General features: G+C 35.7%; 1 protein-coding gene and 1 non-coding gene across 2 annotated transcripts in view; both read right to left on the reverse strand.

Annotated features, from left to right (window-relative positions):
- The window catches only part of LpR1 (Lipophorin receptor 1), a 686,741-nt gene that overhangs the window by 586,578 nt on the left and 75,409 nt on the right, over positions 1 to 24,754 (reverse strand). The window lies entirely within an intron of this gene.
- TRNAL-CAG (transfer RNA leucine (anticodon CAG)) lies at positions 8,120 to 8,191 on the reverse strand. The gene has a single exon. It is a non-coding gene; the product is annotated as a tRNA-Leu (tRNA).

Raw genomic sequence — 24,754 nt, forward strand, 5'->3', positions numbered from 1 at the left:
AATTCTTTGTAAAAGTTAAGATATAGTTTCCATTTTTTGTTCGCATCAAGAAATTAAGTTGAAAATAGTTTTAAGGTTTATTAAATGCCTTAGCATGAAAACCACATTATACCAGCTAATTAAATATCTCGGTGAATTCGTGCAACTAGAGTTACCATAGTTCCGACTTTGTTCGGATAACTCTTATCATTTTGACCTTTCTCTCGTTTCAATTTTTTTTTTGGATTTGCATTAATGATGGCAACTTTTAAAGTCAAGGTAAGTTTAAACAAAACAGTAAAAATTCTCATTTTAAGTTTTATTGATTCAATGAACAATGAACACAAGATTGCATCCGAATTACTACTTACTTTTTTTAACTGTTACTGAACTAACAAAACGGCCATTGCGTTTAAAATTTCTAAGATCATTTATAAGGACTAGCTTTGAAAGTATCTTCCAAACTCCCATGGTAACCCCACGATAACTCGCTAGATATTTTTAATGGAGAAGCTAATTCCGAACGGAGTTTCGTGACCGCCATTAATTTTAACGAGACTCTTATGGTGAATGGAACTAACGATGTGGCGGATGTAACGAGCTCATGTGTAGAGTGCTGACTTGATGGACCGGAGTCGTAGTAATTTGACTCTTTTGAAACATACTATTTAATCCTTTAATAGTGTAAGTAGGATGTGTTTTCAGAATTATAACATAGTCAGGTATTACTACTCGTATATAGATGGCATTTTTACCTCTCGACCACTAAAGGTAGAGGAAGGCGCTGGATGCAGGCCGCCACCAACCGGCCATTGTGAAAATCATTGGGGGAGGCCTATGTTCAGCAGTGGACGTCCTATGGCTGAAATGATGATGATGATGATGATGTATTTTTACGTTAAGTAATGATGTCCATGACTCTATTGTTCTTCTTTTCACACCGGGTCCATGAAATTTTAATTAGGTTTATTTTAAATGTTCATATGACAAACCATCAGCTCTTCCAATAGAAGAAGATTTGGGTAAAATGCTGTCGACTTACAATAGAAAAGGCATTATTATTCAACAAATAACTTAGAATGCACTTGTTGGTGCTTGTAAAATTTAATATGTGGTCTTGTGGAAAATTAGTTACTCTTTTAGCACATTTATCAACCGCGCGTGACCGTGCATGACTTTTTGCCTTTATCTAAAGCATGTGCTGTCAAAATGGCGGCTAATTACTTTTTAAATACAGTCCAGAGCTTCCTTAATTTTATAAAAACCTACCTACTATAGATCTGGCGCTAACTCAGTCAGTGCCTGAGGTACGGGAGCGGCTCGGGAGGGGTGACATTGACATATTGTGAAAGAAAGACACATTTATTACAATGGACATCACACAAATACAGGCAATTACATAGACATGACAGTGGCACATAAGAATGGAAGAAGAAAAAATAAAAACAAGAGTAAACTGAGCAGTGCCACCCATCCACCAACAAGATGCCCACTGCAACGGGACCCCACTCAGCATATGCCGTGGCCCACGGTGACGAAGGCCACGGCGCTGGTTTTCAGTGTGCCCCATGCCGAGTGAGGGTCACGGACCATTGGTAAAATAAATAAAATACTAACCTGCATAAAATTGTCTAGATAAACATACATAAATAGTAATATTAGTGCAAAGATAAATACAAAAGGCGGTAAATCGGTAAGGATGATAAGACTACGTTATTGTGACGTGACAGAGCATATAAATCTGAAGAAATCTGATGTCTCGCTGACATTTGGCGTTACAGAAACACCCTCCCGTGCCGCTCTTATCTCAGGCACTTACTGAATTAAGCACTAGACCTATTAATAATCTATTATTTTTTATTTATGTTCCATGTAAATACACACAGTAAACATTAATATCTTCTGCCAAACTGTGACACAGTTTGTCGGCAGCAGTTCTAACAATACTGTTATTACAATAGCCTCTAAATAACATTATACGTATAGGTAAAGACGACGGTACGCCAAGTAAAACACTTAGGTTGAATTGCACCACCCCACCCCAAATCTGACTTGACTCTTTGATTAATTCATTATAATTTTTGCTTGATAATAATTTACCTGCTAATCCGAGGCTTTGATTCTTCAATCTTTAAGAAAAGTACTCGTAATACAATATCATGACATTAGATAGTATTTACTTATAACTTGGGTAGCGTAATGTCTAAAGCCCAGAGACGTTGAAACGTACTAGGCTTGACGTTGATACGTGTTGCGGTTGCGGGCTGTCACGTCACGAGATATGCCTTTGTTACTCAAATCTTGCTTGACGTTAAATACTTTTGCACAATAACACGCTACTGATATTAGGGATGTTTCAGTTATGGATACGGTTACGGATATAGGAATAATATTATACCGGTTTCGGTTACGGTTACTACGGATATTTTTTTATTGCGGATATCCGAAAGTTTCGGTTACGGTTACGGATATCTGTGCTTTTGAATGCGATTTGCAATAGTTGTCTAACACGGTACATTCATGGCCGCACACTTTACATCGAATATAATGATATACAAAAAACAATTTAAACTGCCTACATCCGAAACTATCCGAAACTTTTGAATCGGTTACGGTTTCGGATATCCATAACATCCCTGACTGATATTAGGTAAACGCAATATCACAATCGTTATACTTAGATAGAGTAATCTTTAAATAAACGATACCACACTTGGCTTGGACAACTCAAAGGTACAGTTATTTGCTATTACTGTTTATGGTGAGACAGTTTTAGATAAATAGGTACAGCTTATAATATAACTTACTTGTATTTTCTTGTAAGGCACTCGAGTTGACGTTGCTGCATTATTAAATTGTGACTTACCTGAAAAAAAAAAGTTTTTATTAATTATCGTCTTTACGGCGTTTTGATTCTATTGTTGTAATTTTAGGACTCATAGCGTAAATGACTAAGGTTGGGTTGCACCATCTTACTTTAACTTTGACAAACGTCAAAAATCTGTCAAACTCCATACAAAATACACCGGTTAACGTCATAGTTACGGTCAAAGTTAGGTGGTGCAACTCAGCCTTAAAAACACCTATTGCCAATGTTTATAATATAATATGCCTGATTAAAGGACATTTATCTAATTGCCATTTCAAAATTAGATTCAGGTAACTGCATAACAAAAACCACGGCAAGGACTGAAAGACACCGAGAGCCCCCTTAAAGTTCATCTAACTAGGTATCACTTAGTTTCATCGCACAAGTAACAAAGACAAGTCGCCAAAACCTCGTTATAAATCCCGTTTCAGTCAACTTAACTTTATCTCCAACTGAATAGAAGTAAGCCACGGAGTGATTTTCAAACTTTTCAAAATTTGATTTCTCGATGTATTCGGAAAGACATTTTATATTGAAATTCAATAACCGTCTTTGTGCCGGCCCCGCTGTCTGCCCTGTTGACGGCTACCGTATAGATAATATAGATTTGCGAGCGAAATGCACTTTGTTTGTCGAACACAAACTACGTTAGGCACACAATGTATGCGCAAAGCTCCTTTATTAACTCTGTTAGTCTAACTTATTTAAGCTCAATTTTACAAAGACCCGCTCGGCGCAGCGAAATCAAAATTAAACATGTAATTTCGCTGAACATATGCCTCGTTTATCTTGGCCTTAAGCGGGCTTTGGTTTTAGTTATGGCTGAAACAACGGTTTAACGTTTTATTTTATTGATGGTAATTTACAAACGGTGCGTTAATCTTTGGGTCTCGTAATCCGAAGTTAGACAACATAAATTAAGCAAGTTTAAGAGGAGTTGCGCTAATGTACCCTATCCGAGCGCTGCGTTTATCATCGCCGAAAGTTAGGTGAGTTGGCAGTAGTCCTTCATCGTTTGTTATGTCCTACGCTGGAATAGTTTACGGCCTTATTGTCCGATTTTACTGGTAAGAACCGGACTCTGTTACTTAGGTATCAGCAATTGATGTTTCAGTGACTAGTGACGAAGTTTTTGCAAATCTGATTGGAACTTTAATGTGATGGTTCTCAAGCTTAGACTAAGAAAGCTAGTGACCCAAAACCTAATTTTTGAAAATCTGCTTTAGACTTAAGTGTAACATATTAGGGTATACTCGTATATTGACACATCACTTTATAACAGTATTTAGCAACCCCTTTGTAAGTGTATATTGCAAGGCTTAAAGTTGCCGCCCTAAATTGAATGGCACCATTCAAACTATTGGTCTGCAAATAATTATAGCAGCTAAAGTTGCGGCTTGACCGACAGAGATAGAGCGGTTCCAGATATTAATAGCGGATAGATTGAATGCCCCGGGCCTCAAAGGATCGGCCGGCGCACCATTTTGGCAGATCCGCAAAGCAAACAGATACAATACTGATTACAGTTCGCAGTTTAACACAAACCCCTTTAGAGATATTAACATAATAACATAGTGTATCTAGCTCGTAGATTATAATATCTGTTTACGTAATATTGTTAGGTCGTGTAACAATCTGAGCATCGTTTTACAAGGATTATAAAATGTTACGTTTTGAAAGCTAAGCGGGATCATTATCATCGTATTACAGCCTAAATTATCTACTTTCGGAAAATTCTAATGTTACTCGTACGTCACTGCATAGTTCAAAATAGAATACAATATCTCATACAAAATATTATCTTCCATTCTTTCCATAGCTTCCACCATGTGCCAAAGCAACGAAATCACCAGAAGTCTCGATTGACGTGAGCTAAAAAATCTTCAACTGTGACTTGTATTAACCGGTAACTCTAATCAAACAGAAATAGTCCTAAAATGTATTTTTACATTAGTCCCAAATACAGACGAATTGACAGTTACGTTACAGGTGAAAACAAAACAGTAGCAAATAGTGCAATAAAAACTCACCCATCTATTTATTTAATCGAAATGCATGCAAATGTTTGCATACAAATGTAGAGCAACAAAAACAACGATGGAGATTTAAGCTCGAGAATTTATTTCGAATTGATTTGGTTGCAGCGTGTCAATGGAGATTGGGATTTACAATATCATACAGTAGATTTTAAAATACTACCCAAAAGGCAAAGCGGATTGATATTATTGAAAGTTAACTAATTCCCAAGTTTATGCCAACGCTTAAAATGATAAATACCAAGTTCTGCTGACACGTGTAGAATAAAATGGTTTGGCAGAGAAAAGAATTTCTTAAATCGAGATTGGACAGGTGAAATATTGAAATAGTTTAACAAAGTAGATGTTTGTGTAATTAGACTTTCTAAGACTAGTTTATCCCGTCACGTATATAAACCGGTTTCGTGGCAGATAAACCGGTTTTCCCTGAAATCTAGTTTGAACCGGTAACATATCGCCCCTCAAATACGGAGCCCAGGACCGAAATTACTGGAACACAACGATTAAGCCAATAAAGTGTACGCTCATTCGCGATGTCAACAACGTCGCTTTTGTCGCGTGTCTTTTATGTGGTTAATAAATAGGGTGTGTAATTAATAAAGGTTAGTTTAACCGGTTTATTTACGAATAATTAACGTACCTAGGTTGTTCAACTTTAGAAGATTAATAGGACTTAAAAATACTTAAAATGTGGTTTATCGTATGTGTTTTGATTATTAACACCAAATGGGAAAGGTTCAAACTACATAACGAATAAATACAAGAGCTCTTAAATAGGTACTTTCGTCAGAATTATCCTAAGACCCACACTCACATAGCTACATCATAAGCAATAGGTAATACTGAATTGATTTTTCTTTTATAAATATTAAAACATAAACCGAACTTAGCACTCAAAGCACTCTCCAAACAGAACAAGCGTACATCGAATGCTCAACATATAGCAAACTAGGAAACTTCTTTACCAATAAACATTTTTTCCCTGACCTCGTCATTCAAAAACACTCTTTCTATCTACGACATAAACATCAATGTTCTGCGTCGCCGGTCCCCCGCCACAGGAAACTAGGAGTTGACGAGACAAATTAGTTTATTCTGGCCGTGAGTTAGTTCGATAACATCGCTGGGGAAATTAAACTACTGCTTACACGCGTGTTTCAGTCTACTTGACTCTGGAGTGCAGACGTGGAAACCTTAATTACGTTTCGTTTGTTATCATTGTTCTGGTGCTTATTATTTTAGTATTTATGTTAACGTGAGCGTTGATCGAAGTTTTATGATAAAGCTGTTTTCACATCTTACACGCAGATAAGTATAACTCAAAATACTTCTTTTTACAGGAAAGGTACTAAGTAATTCACGTAGTCTTGAACGCAAATTCCGCTAATCGCAAAGATTATTATATTTTGGTTTATTTTAAGTTGTACCACTCTTTGACTTGATGTACGACATGATAGGCATTATATTTTTCATACATAACATTCAACAATTCAATAAATTGTCTCTACTAAGAATAGCAGACATTCTGTTATCGATTGCTCAAATATGTTGCTAATGATGCACTTCGATATTTATCAGGATTGTTTATGCCTCTACCTTCTATTTCATCATCTCCATAGGCTCTAAATTCCTTCACCATTATCATCATATTATTATCAGGTTATAGAATATCCTAAGTAACGGTTTGGGTATGCCATTGGCAAAAAAGGAATTGCCGTGGTGGAACAAAGTAAGTAAGTAAAACTTTTGTCCGTACAGTCACATCGAGTCGCTGTAATCAATTGAAAGATATTCTTACATAAATAAATGTTTAAATTGATGAAAGATGATTTGATTCAATGATAAATCAAATAAACATCTTCCAATATTATTCAAAGCGTTGCACGATAAGCATTTCGAAATTCATGCATCTTAGTCTGAAAACGGAGAGATTTCGAGTTACCCCTTTGTTAAATTGTTACAGACAACCGTAAAATGGCAACACAACTGAGGGGAAAATTAATTTAACAACATACACAGCAATAATCAGGAGGATGACTAATTGTGCCTTGTCTGGTAACAGAAAGTGATTATTCAAAACAAAATTTACACAAGTTAAAAGTGACTATGATTAATTGTGAGGTTCTTGTAAATAAGAATGCAGTACACAATAATAATGGAAATTACTTGACAAAGATATATTTTGTTAATTGAAAATTTTACAAAGTGATGACACTGTATTAGAATTATTTTCATTAGAAAAGAAATTCCACTGTAAACATATAAACAACTAAGGCTGAGTTGCACCACCTAACTATAACGGTAACTATAACATAGTATAGGATATAGATACAGTTAAAGTAAGGTGGTGCAACCAATCGCGTGGTTTCTTCAAAATCCGTCTGGCAGTTTTTCGCGGAATGGAGTAACAAGCATCTAAGTAGGTACATGATTTATGATCAAAGTTTTGTGATAATAATACACGAGTTAGTATCTTTCCTTCCTCAAAATTACTGCCTGACATACTTAGGTACATACTCGTACCTGTCTTTGTACGCTTCCTTTACATAAATGGCTGAACAGGTAATATAAGCAAATTGTATCAATTCATATTTAATCACAGGCCTTTGATCATATCATAAAAGCCACGAGGGAAGCCGTATTGTAAATCAATAATCGTATATAATACCTATACTTGCTCGTGTTTTGAGAGGCTTATAAAGTTTATAACTTATACAAATGTATATAAATTATAGGTCTGGCACTTAACCTGAGGTATGGGAGCGGCACTGGTGTTTTTGTAACGTCAAATGTCAGCGAGACTTCAAATTTCCGTCAGATGTTTTTTTTTATCCACAACGAGGAAGCTCTTGGCCTATCTCACCTGATGGTAAGTGATGATCAGACCGAAGGTGGAAGCGAGCTTCACCCGAAATACTCAACCACAGAGGAACTGGCTATCTTACCTCTAAGGCGGTTATCACACTGCGCCGCGCTCCGCCGCGGAGCGCGGGGCGACAGATTTAATCATTGTATGAAAGTACCTCAGTTTGTATAGAAAACACGCGCGGCACTTCACACTGACAACGCGTCCGCGCGCGTGTTTTTTTATATGAAAATCACGCGCTCCGCGACGGAGCGCGGCGCAGTGTGATAACCGCCTAACTGTCGATGGCGACATACTTAGGTAAGATGGTGGTAGCTAGCCAGGCGGACTTGGAACAAGCCCTACCACCAACCAAACCGAACAAAATTCTGCCCCAACCGGGAATCGAACCCGGGACCTCTGCGTCTGAAGCAGGTGGTCTAACCACTAGACCACAGAGGCGGTTAAATTGTTGTGCAGTGTATATGCTCTGTCACGTCATAATGTCAATGTCACTTCTCCCGTACCTCAGGAACTGACCTAGTTAATCGCTAAGTACGTTATGGAATTTCAATTACTGAAGTATCGATGTTCACGTTCCAAGAGAAAGTTTTCAGTAGTTACCACAGTTACGTAACTTTATTTGAATCATTTATGCTAATTCAGAAGTTGTAGACTGATGTACAATTCTATTAACTACTTTTTAACCGTAAAGTTCTGCTTAATTTGGGGATTTAAACTAGATATTAGGGATTTATTGTCGTAATTAAAGTAGTATAAAGAATTGCAATAAAAAGTGTTAATGCACACGTGTTCACGGGCAAATCAGAAATACCTAGTAGTTTTATTTATAAAATGAAAATAATATTGATTAACAAATTTAATCAAAAAGGAGCCAGATATATTAAATAACCCGAAAACAATGTTGTTCTAGACATAAAAATGTATTGAACTTCAACTAGCAAATACCTTTTTAGCGAAATAGCAAAATCGTAATGTGTATATATCTACATATTATCTGAAAACGCTGAAGTTTGGGAATATCCCACTATCGCAGAGAAAACAAACAATGTGTTTGTTTAGTACACTCAAGCTGTATTTTTATTCTTGCACTTAATTTTCGCCCTCGAGAAACTCTCTTGAATACGAATTATATAAAAAGTGCCTAAATTATAATCAAGCAATATAAAAGTACTCGTATACTTACTCGTAGTCTTATAAGTTCTGTCAGAATGATAGTGTGCCTTTAAGATGCAGTAATTGAAAGTTTTGAAAAGTAATTCCTAAGTTTACCACGTGTTCTCAATTAAATAGTCACCTCTCCAATACCTATTACTGCCCAACTACGACATAATGTATGAATTCTCGGAAAAGTTACAATATTTGTATCATTTCATTAGCAACACTACATGTATTCATGTTATATACAAGACGGTATGTGACGGTATTGACTCGGCTCTCTTGCGACACTATAGATTGTCGCATCGTACTGTTGTAGAATAGTTTGTTCCACTAGTTAAGAGTATACGAACATCGATGCAATCTACTAGTGATGCTCTTAAATAGACAATTTCTAAGTAATTTCTAGTGTTCCGTACCCAAAGCATTCTTACTAAGCTTCCTGTGTCTGTCTGTAAGTTTCTAATTTTTTTATGCCGAACAAGGCAGGCATTTATTTGACCGCAATTGCACCTGATGTTAAATACAATGATGTGAAAATATGAAATCAATCGGAGGGTAATTTTAGTATGCCCTGTGTGAGAGTCCGACTCGTTGTTGGGCGATTTTATTTTATAAATAAATATCCTTGGACATCCCAAACTAAGCAAAGCTTGTACTATGTATTAAATTTAATGAAATAATTTAACTTGCTATGTTTTTTGGTACTTAGTTTGGCTTCAAAACAAATATCTAAATTAAGATAAAAACAAATACGTATCGCCCACAACAAAATTTCAACATTTGCCCCCGTTTATTAGCAATGGTCTTAATAAACAAACGTTTAAACGTGCCCAAAACCACATTATGACGAGGAACAATAAATTGAAACCCAAAGACCTTAGTTGCTGGGTCTTAACAAGACTCAGAATATAGGACTATGGTTAACGAAGCTACACAAGTTTTAAGTGGCCTCGAGGGCTCCAAGTTCCGCGTCCGTTTATCCCCAATAAAGTTATTTGTAAGGCGGGGGCTAGACGTTAGGTAAATACTGTGTTCTATGTTGAAATAGTGTTGAGTCATATTCCGTTTATGGACTAGTAATACACGGTATTTATCCTTTCAGTGTTTTAAACGTTTACTCACCTACGAGTATCTTGCAATTTTATTTTATTTTATTCAATAAGTACACATACAGGTTACAGTCATTTACATATCAAAATACATAAACAAAATGAAGAGTGTCTAGACTTAATTAATTTAATGTAAATAGGACTAATTGCCAGACTAACACTACAATTCCCGTATAGCCTACTTTCCTACTTGACCACGCAAGTGACAGTGCCACTAGACCCAGGAAAAAGAAAAAAATAGTTGAAGGCTACTTACTGACAAATTAATGTAAATGTTCGTGGCGCTGCAACTGCGCTTATAGAAATTGTATGAAAACTACTAGTGACGCGGCAAGCGCGCGCGCAACTTTCGCGCTACTGCTTGACAAAGTAAATTAAACAGTCAGTAAAAAATACCACAGTAACATAATTATGTACGTGGTAAATAGAAGAATTAATACAGTGTAGGTATGTATTTTTCTTAGAATCCCCAAAGGCGTCAAGAACCTGTATCAATTAGAGATTCACAGAACGCTGGATCAATTCTCGTTGACCGCTGGACTATTTAAGGTGAGTCCACTCTACACAAGCTTATTTATATTACTTGGAAAGTAAACAGTGATATTCATTTGTTTACCTTTGAGGAAAACAAAACACTATTTTGACGAAGGTCTAGCCTTACCCTTAGATCGTCTGTAAAACGTTGTTGATGCTTACACAACTGGCCTGTCGATTTGCGGAGAAAACTGCCGGCAACAAACTGAAATCCTTGGAGGTATGGTAAACAAGAGAAAAGTCCCTTTCTGGATAAAGCGAAGATAATGTAATTCGTTAAGAAATACTTTGTAGTTTCTTTTTCATTGCAAATATTTGTTCCTTTGTTCTGAGTTTAATTCTTGATGATAATTATGTTACAATTACTGTAGCCCTCGAAAAGATTGAAAAGAAACTGATATAAAATATTGTAATCTAACGACTATTAAAAGATGTAATTTTATTTTTTTGTAAGTAAATATAGAGATTAGCAAGTTGATAAAACCTTTGATACTTCTACAAGCTCTAAAACATTTCTATACCATTAAAGAATTTTCCATCTAACTGAAGTACTCCGAAACATAACCAATTAAGCAGTGTCTCCCCGCAAAATGTTGTGGACGCCCTCTGCCCCATCTAGGGGACATAGGACCTTAAGTCAGTAAGTCAAGTCCCAGCAAAATGTGTTATTGATGTTTAGAAATTCAAAGTTCCTACTTCAGAATAAAACTAATACTTGCTCTGAAACCTCCCACAGTTTGAAACTACTTGAAAATGTCTTCAATTCACAAGTAGTTACCGAGCAGTTTGCTGTCACCCCAGTGTACCATAAGGACAGTTTTATGGGACTTCTGATCCCCAACGCCCTATCCATGCTACAACAGTTAAAAAATACTGAACCTTTTGTGTTTATAGAACAATGCTGTACGTACATGCTATGTACTAACATACTTACTGACTTATTTCTTATTATTTTATTACCGAAACATTTCAAAACTTTACAACTATCATTATATTTGACGGATCTACAAGTATCTATGTATAACCATTAAATGAATCATACTTAGCGGTCTGAAACATATAAAGTAGGACAGAAATTTTCTACTAATAGAAATAACCTTATTGATCTAAATCAAAATTGATAAGTAATTCATAGAAATCACTAACAATATCACACACTAGCTGCGCTGTTGAGATGAACGTCACTGAATTTATTATGACCTGAATAAATAATTGTCGAAGATTCAAAGATTCTTAGAATGTTTGTTCAAATGCAACGACTACCATTAATATCTTAATTTATAAGAATAAGAAAGAATAAGATTTATCTCACGTCTTTGTTTTCATAAGTAGTTATTTCTGTCATTTTAATCTGATTAACGTACCCATTTATACATTTGCAATGTAATTATCTTCAGCCATATTAATTTCGAAATTTCAAGCAAACTTTTATATCTTCATCAAATATAATTTTTAGATCCAACCCAGCTTACGGCTCCCACACAAGCATTAGCAATACAGAAAACTGGCAACCTTCAAATCAGATAAAGATCGAAGGCGATTATATTCCCACACATCTCCACATCGACGCAAATTGGGACAAAATCCTGAGGATACATTAATAAAAGGCGACCTTTATCGAGCGGTGTCATTCTGAACCCAGATTAGGCGTCAAATGAAGACCGTTTTTCATACAAAGGAACACTTTTGAATGTAACTAGGTGACCCGTACCCAGCAATCATTAGTTTCAATTTTAGATAGTACCTACTATGTACTTACGAATTTGAAACCTATAACTATCATAAAACATGCGACCTAAGTTCATCATAACAGCAGACCATGTACTATCGGCAACAGTGTTAACTGCCCATTGCCGGTCATGTCGTCTCGTTCTATCGCAAATAATCACCATTTGATGAGAGTGAGAGCAAAAACGGAAATGGATAGTTAACACTGTGGCCGTGTGTACCTCAAGTCTCTGTTTGCCGTTGTTTAACAAACAGGCCTACCTATTATTAAAATTATCTTGTCAAAGTCGACACGTACTTACTACAATAAAGAGTTAGTTGTGTAATTGATGTATTTGTAAGTAGAGTAAAACACACTGAATTTTAATTCTCGGCTTAGTTAAAGTAACTTATGTAACCGTAATTACTTAGGTATTATGGTTAAGTCAAAATTCCTTAACAATCCAAATATCCGTAAGCAGTGCTTAGTGGAGAGTTGAGATTTCAAAACCTATGTATATAAAATAAGTTTAGGACAAAATATCTCTGAATTCAGCCTCCTTTGGTGAACTTTAACTTATAATATCTACGTCTAAAGGTCACATACATCAAATATTGGTGATGTTAACCCTTGTTACAAGTAGATGTGACACAGGATGAATTATCTAAAGTAACATTTCAAGTAGGAACCGAATTTCTTATTTTATCATTTACTATAACGTCAAGACTACTTATATGCTGGAAGTACCTAGAGGTATATAAAAGATTTTTTATTAATCCACACAAAAATAAATATAATATAAAAATAAATATAATTATTCTGTATTTCAATTAGAGTGTTCAGTTTGGAAAAAGTACTCTACTCTTTTACCAAAATCACGGAGGCCTTGTGTTTACTCCTGAAAGAGAAAAGTAAATACTACAGACATCATTATTGTTAATAGGTACATCCTTGCCATCTCATATTATTATGCCGAATACCACTCACAAAAGGGTCATAAAATCAGCAAAATATGATCCTCAATCCTAACAATGCTGAAGCAGGGAAACGGATATTCTCATTGTGAAAAATTAAAAAGTCAAATGGCAAAATGTGGCCGCCGAATATTTGATACGTACTGAAACGGAGCGGAAAATTAATTTCGACATATCAATTTCATTTAGCTTGATTAATGGATTATGGTCAAGAATATTCTTTCATCAAAAATAGTCTGAATGCTGAATGGAAACGTTAATGAGAATCGTATTTCAATGTTTTTTCAATATGCTACGTAGCAGTCAGTCAAATGGACAAAATGAAAATGATACATTTACTTTATATGATTTTGAACAAAATAATGTCGTTGATTAAAATACAAATACTTAAAGGTAACGGAACGGAGTATCTGTATACTCAAACATCAAAGAAGCATGAAAAGCTACCAACCGGGCAATGTCGAAATCATTGGTGGAGGCCTATGTTCAGCAGTGGACGTCCTATGGCTGGAATGATGATAATGATGATGCAAGGTAACATAACTTAGCTAACTAGTGTTTAACGCGAGTGTAATTTTTATTGTTCTCCTTTACACGGTCGTCTCATCTTATTGCGACATAATCTTAACAAACCTTAGGACCTCAAAAAGCTTTTAATAACCCGCTAAAGCGGACACCGCGGAAGCAACAGATAATTTGAGTTTACAAGTTTAGGGGCTAAAGATAAAAAGATTATGCCCCTGAAACGGGATAAGGGACGGTTCGGGGAGTCCTTAATATATTGATGAGGTCATTCGTACTTTCTTGTCAGGGCAAAGTTGGGCATGTTTCAGACAAATGGGTGAACTTGAGTCGTCCGTCGCAACCAAAGTTGCCCAATCGCACCGCACTGTAATCGATTAATCCGAAACTTAGCGGTTTTCGAAGTAACGCATTCTCACTGAAGAGCATTCGTGGCATAGTTCTCGAGTGATCCGATATTCTGATTTGATCTGAGTTTTGGGTTTAAATCAGATGTTTGAAAAGAGCGAAGGTCGGGGCTGTAGGTATCAGTCGACAGATCATAAGACTACGTTAAATTTTTTGGTACTTACATAATGGCGCCCTTTTAGAACTAGTAAGATTCCACAGTGATCGGTTTGGAGTACAATTGGTACACGACGGAGTAAAAACTTTGATAGAATTTATGTATTAGATGATTGATTTGCAAATGAAGAGAATCCAGGTTTATTACTAGAAGATAAAAACAGATTAAATTAGTATTCGATGTGATGTTGCTGTTACTTAGATATAAATATAATATTAGCAACTGCAAGTTACGTTAGCTTGTAAAAATAAATGTCGAGATAGAGTCACGTGACTGGAATCATTACATCTTGGTATTATGACTCTTACGACACCATTAAATAAATGTGGGCAACGAAAGCGAACAAATTCCTCCCAAATCTCAAATATAGTTTTACAACGGTAACGGGCTAGACGGGCGTTATCCCAGGGCGTGACAGTAACACCCGTCGGCTGTCACTTGTCACAGACGTTCAATAACACGAACGGATTACTGTGGTTTGTCAGTAAACCTAAATGTGGTAAGATTCTAGAAAGTCTAATATATTGCCCACATTTTTTAGAAGTGATAAATCGAACGCACAGTGTGAGCTCTGTGATTGGTTCGTGTGTCATCCTGTGCCTCATAGTAGACCTCATAGTAACGTTTGTGAATACGGGCGTAAGATACGCATGGAGTTTAAAGATTAAGTTTTTATATTATTTTTGTCAGTGCGTTACCTGTTTCCTATAGACATGAAAATTGCTAAGGTGGTTTTGATTTTTATCATTTTCACATATCTTAATTCAAAAATGTTATAACGATTAGTAAATACAGTTCGTGAGACAAAGATGAACCGCAACCGCCACTAGACGTACTCTCAAATATGTAACTAAGAGATCTTTATTGACTGGACTTATAACTAATAACTAGAAAACTATTTCTCATCGAGCAACCAAGAAAATACTAGACAAGGATCGAATATTAGGTAAAGTTAAAGACAGCAATAAAAGAAGGATGGGCGGAATTTACTTATGTAGGAGTGTGGTGATTGATGTACTCCAATATTAGAGTACTCGAATGTCTTGGGATATTTGTCATGATAAATATTTATCACTATAACATACTTGCTCAAGAGTTGGTTTGTATCTTTGCCTAACCTTTTCACAATTTCAATGCAAGAACTAATGCAATTACTAGTCACTTTGCAACTTTCTACCACCACCCATATACCCGGTATTAAGTTATGTTTCTCTCTCTCAATCTTGTTATTAACTAAGTTGTAATTACGGTCAAATATTGCCTTGGGGCATACTTAAAGACAGTTTTAGAAAATAAAACGCTTTTCTGGATCTCTACCATGTACCAAGTTTAAAGTTGCAAAAGAGTAGTTACAACGAAAATGTTTTGCGAACAATTTTCGACATAGCAAACATTATTCTTGAGAATGGAGCAATAAAACAACCTCTCGACTGAGAGCAACGGAGAATAAGAGTCAATTCTCCTGAATTATTTCTTAGAGATAAAATATAAATTTCTACCAATTATATCCTACTAGAAATCAATCCTTTTTATAAAACTTATAGTGATAAATATTTATCACTTTAACATACTTGCTCAAGAGTTGGTTTGTGATCTCTTTGCCTAACCTTTTCACAATTTCAATGCAAGAACTAATGCAATTACATACTAGTCACTTTGCAACTTTCTACCACCACCCATATACCTGGTATTAAGTTATGTTTCTCTCTCTCAATCTTGTTATTAACGTTGTAATTACGGTCAAATATTGCCTTGGGGCATACTTAAAGACAGCTTTATAAAATAAAACGCTTTTCTGGATCTCACTCTACAATGTACCAAGTTTAAAGTTGCAAAAGAGTAGTTACAACGAAAATATTTTGCGAACAATTTTCGACATAACAAACATTATTTTTGGGAATGGAGCAATAAAACAACCTCTCGACTGAGAGCAACGGAGAATAAGAGTCAATTCTTCTGAATTATTTCTTAGAGATAAAATATAAATTTCTACCAATTACATCCTACAATTAGATGAAATTATTAAAGGCGATATCTAAAGATCCCCTTCGATCTTTTTGTTCTCTTTATTTGGGATAACAAACAGTTACATTGAGGACTTATGTACTAAATATTAATAAATAAAAAATGAGTTATAAATCTTAACCTGTATACTGTCTATTCTGGAACAAATACATATGTTTTTTTAGGAAATTTCCTATCGCGATGTGTGTAGCCAAGTATTCTAATATGTACTTCGATTCTTTTTTGCATAGTCGCAAAGACTGCGCTATGTATGTGGCCCAGACATTACATACTTAAACAGTCTCAAAATTTAATGCATAATTAGGTATAATGTAGTACAAGATAATTTAGTCTTAATTTATAACGTGCGAGTGACGTTAGTGTTTAATAAAACAAATCAGAGTACTCAATCACTGTCAATGCCGATATCATGACACAAATTAAGGCCACCGAATAATGAATTAACGAATCATTCCGATCCACTTAAGCGTTACTTGTACACCAATTGAAACGGCCCTTCTAATCAATGTCGCCTTAAACTGGTTGAATAATAATAAGGAAGTTTGTTGCTAAAGACAAAAAGAAAATTAATGAAAATTCTCTATGTAAACTTTGTAAATGTGTTCATTATTAAAAGTTTTATAAAAAGGATTGATTTCAATGGGGTACCCTGGTAATTTAAGGAAACTGACGACCCATTACAATAATATGGCCTTTTTATTATGAGCTTGTGCGATAACCTACAGACACCTTCAGTCGGTATCAAAAGGTTCAAAGGCTGATTCAAGTGAGATGCAAGAACGTCGGAACTCAAATATCTTTCAGAAGAAATGATAAAACTATAGCTTATAAATTGGATGGCAAAATACATTGCGTGCTCAAACATTATTTTTATAAACAGATAAAATAAGAAAAGATAGATATCTATTATCAATTTGTGAATATTATCTAACTCCAAAGAAAGAAAAATTTAATAGTTTTTAGGGACCTATATTGTACCTTCTTACTTATAAGTTTAGACCCAATTGAGCATGTATCGTAAGTTAATATGTGACCCAGTAATTATACCTCCAATCAAGTCACCACTAAAAGTCAGTTTGGATTCAAACTTGCCCCGTTCCCAGAAGACCGCTTAACCAAGTTTGGTGGCTCGTCATAAAATTAGTTGGATATATGTGGCAGGGACCATAAACAATCTGAAGTCACGGTAATTCCGAGCCAGTACAATCTCATAACAGCATTGTCTAGCGCTGGCTTCGCTCCAGCTTCCGCAAAAAGACAAGCCACAAAAGACTTTTTTGATTGTCGCACACTAAATATTAATTTTAACAAGGCTTTTCGAGTTGAAGCGATGTTTGAGGCTTTTATGACAGACTTTTACATATTTTGAAAATATATTTCATGTACAGAATTGACCTCTCTACAGATGTATTATAAGTATAGATACCTAATCATTTTGCATAGTCATGTAGAGTCTAACACTAGATAGAAACTAAATGCGTGCGGATGTGTGTCTCTAAAAGGCTACCTACTTATTGCGCTTGACCCAAAGATTAACTGAAGGAATACAGCACGGCATATAGTTATTCTTTTGCTCTCTTCACTGTGTAAATAAATTGAAGAAGTTAAAGTATAAACACGTCGCTTTGATGTTGATCACAGCCAACAGAAGAAGCCTTATCAAACTAAATTTTCCTATCCAACGTCTAAAAATAGGCTTTAATTTCTCGCTTATAATTCATTCATTAATTGAAGACCTATTTGAGTTTAAATCTATACATATAAAAGCTAAATACCACTCACTGATTAATCACGAAAATTTCAGAAACTAACACCGACAAACTTGAAAGGCAGGTACGTAGGTTCCTTATAGGATGTAGACGAAACTCCACAACTAGGCAGGTCTAACATTTATTTATATCTTTCGTCCACTTTGTTCAAATATTATCACTTTAAATTATTCCGATAACCTTTACTAGTTCAGTGTACTGCTTAGGCCGTTTTGTGTCGTGGTTGCCTGATGTCCTGTAACACAGGTATTTCATACCTACGTAGCTCAGGCACCAGTCTCACACAAACTTGTGACTGAAATTTACTGTAATGTACCTGTACTCTGTATTATAAGGTACAACGCGTACGAAGTCAAAGGCGGCCGCTAGTTACCTATAATATAATTGCAGCGATGATAAATTTCGTCTATGTAAACATTTCTATTTCAATATTTCAGTGCTTATTTCGTCCGAATTCAATGTCAAAGCTCAGAATCTGTTTGAACTAAAGTACAACTGGAAGTTGTTTATTCGGGTTGTTTGTTTATTTGTACATCCGGCAAAAGTCGTAACGAAGTTATTGTTCGTGGTCGCTTCGGTCGGCGGGAAAGCTCTCTGTTCCTTTGTAATTGGCCATCGGCAACGTCATTACTATCTAATTACGAGTTGTTGAACTCTTTCGCCCTTTTGCACAGATGAGAATTCTCTTTCACTTTGACTAGTCGAGTCGGAGTGGATTGCAGGAGCAATTTCATATTTTTAGACCACTTTCTAGATTTGACGGTTTGTAGTTTTATCTTATAGAACAGTCGGTTCTAGTCTTCCAAGTAGTGGTTAGTGAGGTTCTGGTTTTCTAATGATTTTTTTGCATTTTTAACCATTTTTTTAGGACTAATATCAATTTTTTTTTTATCCACAACGAGGAAGCTCTTGGCCTGTATCTCACCTGATGGTAAGTGATGATCAGGCCGAAGGTGGAAGCGAGCTTCACCCGGAATCCTCAACCACGGAGGAACTGGCTATCTTACCTCTAACTGCCGGAACACAACAATGCTGTTAACATTGTTGTTATGGCGACGGACTTAGGTAAGATGGTGGTAGCTAGCCAGGCGGACTTGGAACAAGCCCTACCACGCCAACCAAACCGAACAGAAAATTATGCCCCCACTGGGAATCGAGCCCGGGACCTCTGCGTCTGAAGCAGGTGGTCTAACCACTAGACCACAGACTCTGTGGCGGTATGATTTTCTAAAAAATAAATTATGATTTTAAGCTCGGACAGTTTATCCGGGAATATAAACAACATTGAAAGTTATTTTAGAATGAGGTGTTAGCACAGAATACATAATAGTAGCAACAGAAATTGCACTCCTTTGTGTAGGATCAGATGCCGACATTTTAACGGTAATAATAATAATGCAAAATATCCAACGCACATGGTGCATTCGAAATCGCACCTTACTATTACTTTTGTACTTACTACTATTTTTTTTGTGTTAAGAATTGATCTACGTCACCGCTCAAGCGTCAGGGTTGTATGAGCAAAGTAAAATAAATAAAAACTTAATTTTAAGAAGCATTTATTGTATTTACGATTAGAAAACTTTAATCTAGTGGAGTTTGTATAATCGTACCATCTCTAAAAGTACCTATTAATAAACTTCAGTGTTGCGATAATTCGAAATTAAACAAACAGTTTTAAAAGGTGTAGTGTCGGAAAATAGACACGGTGAAGTAAAGTTAATGTTTTTATTAGCTAAAATAATTTTTTTGCTATAGTTTTTTGTCATAAGTATTTCAAAATAATTTATTATTTAAAAAGTGTAGTTTTTTTTTATTATTTAAATCACTACAGTTAATTATTATTCCTAAATATTACAATTTTTCATTAAAGAAGAATAACAGTGCTGTTGGAACAATAAACCTTGATTGCGACTATGATCGACCGAGCGTGTACCTATAGATACGCGTGTGCAAACAGGCGCTTGGCGGCCCGGACTGATTTGCAACTTGAAGTTGTCGCGCGCTGTAGGTAATTATCTCGGCCGACATAGGCGAGTGACGGAGGCCTGGTGTTAGTCTATACAGTCTTAAAGTGCTTTTAGGTTAGATATATCTTAGAAAAATACAAACTTGCCTTAAAAACACACACACTAATACAGTGTCTCGAAAATTATGTGTTATAAAATTTAATTTTTTGTTTGCTTCAAGAAATTAAGTTGGAAATAGTTTTAAGGTTTATTAAATGCCTTAGCATGAACCACATTATACCAGCTAATTAAATATCTCGGTGAATTCGTGCAACTAGAGTTACCATAGTTCCCACTTTGTTCGGATAACTCTTATTATTTTGATCTTTCTTTCGTTTTGAAATATTTTTTTTTGGCGGATAAGCATTTGATGGAAAGTCCAGGTAAGAATAAACAAAACAGTAAAAATTATCATCCTAAGGCTGGGTTCTCTTACTTATCTTACTTTAACTTTGACAAACATCAAAAATCTGTCAAACTCCATACAAAAAAACGCCGGTTATTATTATAGTTACGGTCAAATTCAGGTGGTGCAACTCAGCCCAAGTTTTATTGATTCAGTGAATAGTGTACTCAAGACTGCGTCCGAATTACAGATACTTACTTTTTTTTAACTGTTAGGTACTGACCTAACAAAAAGGCCATTGCTTTTAAAATTTGTGAGCTCATTTATAAGGACTTTGAAAGTCTCTTCCAAACTCCCATAGTAACCCCACGTTGACTCGCTAGATATTTTTAATGGAGAAGCTAATTCCGAACGGAGTTTCGTGACCGCCATTAATTTTAACGAGACTCTTATGGTGTATGGAACTAACGATGTGGTGGATGTAACGTGCTCATGTGTAGAGTGCTGACTTGATGGACCCGAGTCGTAGTAATTTGACTCTATTGCAATAAAATTTGCTATTCAATTCTTGATGATGTAAGGTGCTCTATGTGGACTAAACTAGGTGCTATTTGGGCGGGTGCTTTAAGTGGACTACAGTATCAAAATAATTTGATGAAAATTTTACATATTAGGTAGGTACTTTACTAGTTGGAAGATATTATGACTAACCGTTATTAACCGTTTTACCCAATAAAAGAAAATTTGGACAAAGTACCTATCTACGTACATACTTTCGAATGTGCAAATAGAAAAGGTAAAACGCATTCATTGACGTTATAAAATTAAACCATCGCACTGCATTCGCTTCATTCTTCTCATTTTCCAAAACGATGCGGTTTATATAAAAGTCAAGAGTTAATATGACTTTTTGGCACATTTATCAACCCCACTTGACCATGCATGACTTTTTACCTTTATCTAAAGCATGTGCCGTCAAAATGGCGGCTAATTACTTTTTAAATACAGTCCAGAGCTCCCTAGACTTCATAAAATTCATTAAACGTATAGTCTGTATCAGTGGTATCAGTAACAATTAGGCTGAGTGGCACCACTTAACCTTAACCGTAACTATATGATTATCGGTGATTTTGTGTGGACTTTTGACAGATTTTTTACGTTTGTGATAGTTAAAGTAAATGGTGCAACCTAACCATAGAAATGCCGATGGGGCAGCAAGGTTCTGGAGTGGAGGCCGCGTACCGGAAACCCATCGTGGGACGTCCATCAACAAGGTGGACCGACGACATCATAAAGGTAGCAGGAAAGCACTGGACGCAGGCCGCTACCAACCAGGTAACATGGAAAGCATTGGGAGAGGCCTATGTTCAGCAGTGGATGTCCTATGGCTGAGATGATGATGATGATGATGATGATGATGATGATGATGATGATGATGAACCTTAGAAATAGGCTTTAACAATTTTTACAAAAAAAATATTACTATCTATCTATACATATAATGACATATAAATGGTATTTACTTATAACTTGGGTAGCGTAATGTCTAAAGCCCAGAGACGTTGAAACGTAGGCTTGACGTTGATACGTGTTGCGGTTGCGGGCTGTCACGTCACGAGATATGCCTTTGTTGCTCAAATCTTGCTTGACATTAAATACTTTTGCACAATAACACGTTATACTGATATTAGGGATGTTATGGATATGTAGTTTCGGTTATGGATACGGTTACGGATATAGGAATAATATTATACCGGTTTCGGTTACGGTTACGGATATCTGTGCTTTTGAATGCAATTTGCAATAGTTGTCCAACACTTTACATTCATGGCCACACACTTTAGATCGAATATAATGCTATACTTACAAAATCAATTTAAACTGCCTACATTCCGAAACTATCCGAAACTTTCGAATCGGTTATGGTTACGGTTTCGGATATTTTTTTATTTCGGATATCCGAAAGTTTCGGTTACGGTTACGGATATCCATAACATCCCTGACTGATATTAGATAAACGCGATATCACGATCGTTATTCTTAGATAGAGTAATCTTTAAATTAATAACGATACCATACCTACTTGGCTTGGACAACTCAAAGGTACAGTTATTTGCTATTTCTGCTTATCATGAGACAGTTTTACTTAAATCGGTACAGCTTAATAATATCAACTTACTTGTGTTTTCTTGTAAGGCACTCGAGTTGACGTTGCTGCATTATTAAATAATTGTGACTTACCTGAAAAAAAAAAAGTTTTTATTAATTATCGTCTTTATGGCGTTTTGATTCTATTGTTGTAATTTTAGGACTCATAGCGAAAATGACTAAAAAAAACACCTTTTGTCAATGATCATTATTATTAATATACCTGATTAAAGTACATTTAGCTAATTGCCATTTCAAAATTAGATTCAGGTAACAATCAGACCAAAGCTGCATAACAAAAACCACGGCAAGGACTGAAAGGCACGAGAGCGCCCTTAAAAGTTCATCTAACTAGGTATCACTTAGTTTCATCGCACAAGTAACAAAGACAAGTCGCCAAAACCTCGTTATAAATCCCGTTTCAGTCAACTTAACTTTATCTCCAACTGAATAGAAGTAAGCCACGGAGTGATTTTCAAACTTTTCAAAATTTGATTTCTCGATGTATTCGGAAAAACATTTTATATTGAAATTCAATAACCGTCTTTGTGCCGGCCCCGCTGTCTGCCCTGTTGACGGCTACCGTATAGATAATATAGATTTATGAGCGAAATGCACTTTGTTTGTCGAACACAAACTACGTTAGGCACACAATGTATGCGCAAAGCTCCTTTATTAACTCTGTTAGTCTAACTTCTTTAAGCTCAATTTTACAAAGACCCGCTCCGCGCAGCGAAATCAAAATTAAACATGTAATTTCGCTGAACATATGCCTCGTTTATCTTAGCCTTAAGCGGGCTTTGGTTTTAGTTATGGCTGAAACAACGGTTTAACGTTTTATTTTATTGATGGTAATTTACAAACGGTGCGTTAATCTTTGGGTCTCGTAATCCGAAGTTAGACAACATAAATTAAGCAAGTTTAAGAGGAGTTGCGCTAATGTACCCTATCCGAGCGCTGCGTTTATCATCGCCGAAAGTTAGGTGAGTTGGCAGTAGTCCTTCATCGTTTGTTATGTCCTACGCTGGAATAGTTTACGGCCTTATTGTCCGATTTTACTGGTAAGAACCGGACTCTGTTACTAAGGTATCAGCAATTGATGTTTCAGTGACCTGTGTCGAAGTTTTTGCAAATCACTAGCTCCAATTGCAAGTGCATTCCAATAGCACTTACTTACAAAAAAATCTGATTGGAACTTTGATGTGATGGTTCTCAAGCTTAAACTAAGATAGCTAGTGACCCAAAACCTAACATAGTAACATATTGACACATCACTTTAAAACAGTATTTAGCAACCCCTTTGTAAGTGTATATTGCAAGGCTTAAAGTTGCCGCCCTAAATTGAATGGCACCATTCAAACTATTGGTCTGCAAATAATTATAGCAGCTAAAGTTGCGGCTTGACCGACAGAGATAGAGCGGTTCCAGATATTAATAGCGGATAGATTGAATGCCCCGGGCCTCAAAGGATCGGCCGGCGCACCATTTTGGCAGATCCGCAAAGCAAACAGATACAATACTAATTACAGTTCGCAGTTTAACACAAACCCCTTTAGAGATATTAACATAATAACATAGTGTATCTAGATTATAATATCTGTTTACGTAATATTGTTAGGTCGTGTAACAATCTGAGCATCGTTTTACAAGGATTATAAAATGTTACGTTTTGAAAGCTAAGCGGGATCATTATCATCGTATTACAGCCTAAATTATCTACTCTAGGACCACAATATTACCATTTAATTAAGCAGGATTTCCACGTAGTAATAGTTTAATATATCACTGCAAACATCAAAATAGTATGCAATCCCTCGTGCAAAATATGTATATGACTCCATTAGGCTCTACCACGTCCCAAACAACAAGCATTGAAATCTGCTATAAGTAAGTCTCGATTAATGTAAGCCAAATAACTTCATTTGTGACTTATAAACCTTTAATTAAAATAAGAAACTAAAAATATGAAGAGGAAAACATGAAATGGCCTAAAATGTAAAGTTACATTAGTCCCAAATACAGACGGATTGGCAGTTATATTACATGTGAAAAAAAATCAGTAGCAAATAGTGCAATAAAAACTCGTCCATCTATTTAATTAATCGAAATGCATGCAAATGTTTGCATACAAATG

This window comes from Ostrinia furnacalis, unplaced genomic scaffold (genome assembly GCF_004193835.3).
Source record: "Ostrinia furnacalis isolate ACB-3 unplaced genomic scaffold, ASM419383v2 OfSCF0876, whole genome shotgun sequence".
Taxonomy (NCBI): domain Eukaryota; kingdom Metazoa; phylum Arthropoda; class Insecta; order Lepidoptera; family Crambidae; genus Ostrinia; species Ostrinia furnacalis.